Source organism: Nicotiana tomentosiformis, chromosome 10, assembly GCF_000390325.3.
Source record: "Nicotiana tomentosiformis chromosome 10, ASM39032v3, whole genome shotgun sequence".
NCBI lineage: Eukaryota > Viridiplantae > Streptophyta > Magnoliopsida > Solanales > Solanaceae > Nicotiana > Nicotiana tomentosiformis.
This window is the reverse complement of record NC_090821.1, coordinates 37,438,466-37,444,040: the sequence shown is the minus strand read 5'-3', so window position 1 is coordinate 37,444,040 and position 5,575 is coordinate 37,438,466. Positions and strand designations below refer to the sequence as shown.

The following is a 5,575-nucleotide window of genomic DNA, read 5'->3' as shown; positions in this document are numbered from 1 at the left end:
GAGATTGAGTTTAGCATTGATGCATTGCCTGACACTCAACCGATCTCTATCCCTCCATACAGGATGGCCCCGGCAGAGTTGCGAGAGTTGAAGGTGCAGTTGAAGGACTTGCTGGATAAGGGTTTCATTAGGCCTAGCACTTCACCTTGGGGTGCGCCAGTCTTATTCGTGCGGAAGAAAGATGGGTCGTTAAGGATGTGTATCGATTATCGACAGTTGAATAAGTCTACAATAAAGAACAAGTATCCACTTCCAAGGATTGATGACCTATTTGACCAACTCCAGGGTGCCAAGTATTTCTCCAAGATTGACTTGCGTTCAGGGTATCATCAGGTGAGGGTTAAGGAGAAGGATATTCCAAAGACGGCCTTCCGGACAAGATATGGGCACTTTGAGTTCTTGGTGATGTCGTTCGGGCTAACAAATGCCCCAGCAGCTTTTATGGATCTCATGAATAGTGTATTCAGGCCCTATCTTGATGTGTTCGTGATCGTATTCATTGATGACATTCTGGTGTATTCTCGTTCGGAGGCGGAACATGCGGGCCACTTGCGGATAGTATTACAGACCCTTCAGGATCATAAGTTATATGCTAAGTTCTCTAAATGTGAATTCTGGCTGAACTCAGTAGCATTCCTTGGCCATGTGATATCTGATGAGGGTATTAGTGTCGACACTCAGAAGATCGATGCAGTGAAGAATTGGCCGAGACCTACAACACCATCAGAAGTCCGCAGCTTCCTGGGGCTAGCAGGATATTATAGGCGGTTTGTAGAAGGGTTTTCCTCTATATCAGCACCATTGACTAAGTTAACACAGAAAGCTACCAAGTTCCAGTGGTCTGATTCTTGTGAATATAGTTTTCAGGAGCTAAAGAATCGATTGACATCCGCGCCAGTGCTCACTCTCCCAGAAGGAACAGAAGGTTATGTGGTATATTGTGATGCCTCAGGTATAGGTTTGGGGTGCGTATTGATGCAACGTGGGAAGGTGATTGCTTATGCATCAAGACAATTGAAGAAGCATGAAAAGAATTACCCGACTCATGATTTGGAATTGGCTGCAGTAATATATGCTTTAAAGATATGGCGGCACTACTTATACGGCGTCCATGTTGACATCTACACAGATCATAAAAGTTTACAATACATCTTCAAGCAGAAGGAGTTGAATTTGAGGCAGTGTAGGTGGCTTGAATTACTGAAAGACTATGACGTCGAGATATTGTACCATCCCGGTAAAGCCAATGTTGTGGCAGACGCTCTCAGCCGTAAGTCAATGGGAAGCTTAATACATATTGAGGCAGGTAGACAAGGGTTGACCAAAGAGCTTCACCAGCTGGCCAATATGAGAATCAGATTGTTGGACTCTGATGACGGAGGTGTTACTGTACAGAATACAGCAGAATCATCTTTGGTAGCCGAGGTAAAAGCACGGCAATATGAAGATCCTACCTTAGTAAGATTGAGAGAGGGAATTCAGCAGTGTAAGATTACAGCTTTCAAAATCGGAGGGGATGGGACACTGAGATACCAGGGCCGATTATGTGTGCCTAGTGTGGCAGGGTTGCGAGAGAAGATTATGATTGAGATTCATCAGTCCCGATATTCTATCCATCCCGGTTCGACAAAGATGTATCATGACGTTAAGGAGCAGTATTGGTGGGATAACATGAAGAAGTGTATTGCAGAATTTGTAGCCCAGTGTCCTAATTGTCAACAAGTAAAGATCGAGCATCAGAAACCCAGTGGATTGATTCAGAATATAGAGATTCCGACCTGGAAATGGGAGGTGATTAATATGGACTTCATTATTGGATTACCTCGCTCTTATCATAAGTTTGACTCCATCTGGGTGATAGTCGATCGACTTACAAAATCTGCCCATTTCCTGCCAGTTAAGACAACTTACACGGCTGAAGATTATGCGAAGTTGTATATCAAGGAGATTGTTAGGCTTCATGGTGTGTCGGTATCTATTATATCAGACCGAGGAGCTCAATTTACGGCTAACTTTTGGAGGTCTTTTCAGAAGGGTTTAGGCACACAAGTAAATCTCAGCACTGCATTCCATCCGCAGACTGACGGACAGGCTGAACGTACCATTCAGACGCTTGAAGATATGCTACGAGCATGTGTTCTAGATTTCAAGGGGAATTGGGATGACCATCTGGCACTCATTGAATTTGCCTACAATAATAGCTACCATTCCAGTATTAAAATGGCCCCGTATGAGGCACTGTACGGGAGGAGATGTAGATCACCAGTTGGATGGTTCGAAGTCGGTGAGACAGAATTATATGGGCCAGATTTGATTCACCAAGCCATTGAGAAGGTGAAAGTGATACAAGAGCGACTGAGGACGGCACAAAGCAGGCAAAAGTCTTATTCCGATGTCCGACGTCGTGATCTGGAATTTGAGGTTGGTGATTGGGTTTTCCTGAAGATCTCACCGATGAAGGGTGTTATGCGTTTTGGGAGGAAAGGTAAGTTGAGTCCGCGGTATATTGGGCCGTACAAAATTCTTCAACGAATTGGACAGGTTGCTTATAAGTTAGAATTGCCATCCGAATTGGAATTTGTCCACCCGGTATTCCATGTATCTATGTTGAGGAAATGTATTGGAGACCCTTCTCGGGTCGTCCCTATCAAAGATGTACAAGTTACAGAGGATCTATCATATGATGAAGTGCCAGTGGCTATATTAGATCGACAAGTCCGCAAGCTGAGAACAAAGGATGTAGCTTCCGTCAAAGTATTATGGAGGAACAAGAATATAGAAGAAATGACATGGGAATCAGAAAAGGAGATGAAGTCTAAATACCCTTACCTATTCCAGAGTGAGGATAACGAGGATGCCGGGGGAAAGCAAGACGTATTATAAAGTGAAACGGCTCTATGAGGTAAGCAATAGCTTGTGAATACTATTTTTTTAATACAAAATGGTGATATGCAGATAATGTACATATCCATAATGCTTTGTATAGTATTGTAAGGCCATAGGTTGGGTTTAACTTCTTGTAAGGTTGGCTAGTGTCCATTTTATAGGGGAAACTAAGCCGGACATTTCCGTCAGAATCCACGATAAGTTAGACTCTCCATAAACCCTTACATTCGAGGACGAATGTTCCTAAGGGGGGGAGGATGTTACAACCCAAATTTGCGTACCTTAGATCATTCCATAAGTTAGTCGACGTAAATCCAAGAAGAGATTATCTTTGAGATGATAAGAAGTTAATCCTATTGGTCTTAAACGATACAAGGGTGTATAAGAGTGGTTAACAAGTATTAGAAGTGAAACGAATCAAGGATGTTGTAACCCGCATTTTCGGGTAAAACTAGAGGTGATTAATTGTCCCAAGAGGTTATGTTTTAATGTATTTGAATAATATAATATCCATATCATAAGTCTTGAAGTCAAGAGAGTTATGAAACAAAAGTCGATAAAAGTTGTCGCAACTTATGTTTATAATTTTACATAAAATTTAGGTCAAATGTTACTACAGTTTTCTCCCAATGTACATGGAATTATGGGGTGATCTTCCTATCAAATTGAAGATCTATGAGTCTACTTTCCAACGCATTAAACCGTTTGTCGATACGATCTCGGAATAGAGAGATATTCGCGTTTTTGTGAGAGTGCGCCAAGCAGCTCTCTATGGGGCCCACATAGGCGGTTGAGATATATTGATATATATCAGACCCTTTAACCCCGTTTTAACTCATTAATTTTCATTCTCTTCAGACCCTAGACACCTAAAAACACTCTCTCAAGGTTCTCTCATGATCCAAGACCCAAACAAAGGGCAAACAACACAAATCAAGTGTCGGGAATCCCGTGGCGCTAGTAAGTTTCTTGTTCTTCTTGTTGTTGCTGATTTTTGTGTTGTTCCAGCTCGTGTTGGAGGTTGTTTTAAGTGTTTTATGTTCTGTAAATACTCCTTAAAGTTCTTAATATCAACCCTAGGTGATTTCAAGTCTTCTAAAGTAATTCTAGTTCCGAAAAGCCCAAATTGATTGCTAGTTTCGCTTCCTTGTTCTTGTGGCAGAATTTGAGGGATATTTCGTGGAACATTAAGGTCAAATTGGAGTTGTTCTTTCTGTTTAAAGGTAAGGAACCCCTTACTCTATAGATATTTAAGATTATCCAAGTTGCAGCTAAGTCATTGAAGCTAGAACTTGTGAAATATATATCGAAAGGCTTGGTAGTAATGTTGTTGGTTGGTGGACTGTTTTGGAGGCTCAATATGATTATTAATGATGTTGTTTGGGCTGTTTGGTGATTGTATTGACTTGTGTGAAGTCATATAAATAGGGGAGGTGCTGTCCATTTCATCGTAAAATAGGTTGTGGTCGATACATAATAGTTACGACGCTTAAACGAAAATGATAGTGTCATTTGTCTTATTGTAGACTAAGGAGTCGTGACATTTGCATAGCTTGAGGTTGGGCAGTATATACAAGGTATGTGAGGCTATCCCCTTCATTATTTTGCACGACTCCAATTGTACATAATGTAATGAACGAGCTCCCAAAGATACTCTACTCTTAGAAGCTAGCAGTACTTACATTGCTGCCCTTCTTATGAAACGATTAATATTGATGTTACTTCTCTTATTCTTATATTATCAATGTTGTTGGTAGCTCCTTATTCTTATAAGATTCTTGATGAAGGGTTAATCCTAATAACATGTACGAAGGATACCGACCTTACGTCACTCCAAAAGGTTCAAAATGTGATTCCAATGAGTCCAGCATGCATCATATATATGTATCTATTTTACTCTACCGAGCCACGCTATAGTTGGCCGGGTATGGCACCTATTGTGCAACCACTGATCAGTTGGGTTTTACCGAGCTCCACGTGGCCGGGTACGATTCTACCGAGCCCTATGATGGCCGGGTACGTTTTACCGAGCCTATTACGGCCGGGTATGATATGATGATGATGATGCCCACAAAGGCATATGTTTTAAAAGTTTATGTATATATATATGTATGTATCATGTATTTCATGTTAGTAGCCCTCAGAGGTACCCAGATGTCACAGGTTGTATATTCCCTATCACTGTTTACATTATTGTTCTTACTTATGCTATTCTGCCTTACATACTCAGTACTTTATTCGTACTGACGTCCTTTTATTTGTGGACCCTGCATGTCGTGCTGCAGGTCCTGATAGACGGGTAGACGCAGCTCCCCCATCACAGTAGGTTATCCGGTTCAGCGTTATTGGCAAGATCCTTTCTCCGGACTTGCCGTGGTCTTGGTATGCATTTTTGTTATTGACATTATGGGTATGTCGGGGCCCTGTTCCGGCAATGTTGTAGCACTGATGTAACTTTAGAGGCTCATAGACAGGTGTCGACTTATGTATGGTTTAGAATGCCTTGTCGGCTGATTTTTTTGTTGTATAGTCTTTCATGGCATCATGTTAGCTCGTACCTTATATATAGTTCTTGACAGTCTTGTCGTCCCATGTTATGTATGTTCATGACATTATCTTTCATTGTTGGATGTTCATGATCCATGTCTACTATTTATATTGATCTTGTCGGCCCTTAAAGATAATAAGG

The 5,575-nt window shown here is 41.4% G+C and overlaps 1 long non-coding RNA gene across 1 annotated transcript; it reads left to right on the top strand.

Moving 5' to 3' along the window:
- The first annotated feature begins 2,030 nt into the window (after positions 1-2,030).
- On the top strand, positions 2,031-5,196 carry LOC138900521 (uncharacterized). The gene is made up of 3 exons (XR_011411586.1): positions 2,031-3,846; positions 4,049-4,109; positions 4,413-5,196. It is a non-coding gene; the product is annotated as an uncharacterized lncRNA (long non-coding RNA).
- Positions 5,197-5,575: the final 379 nt, after the last annotated feature.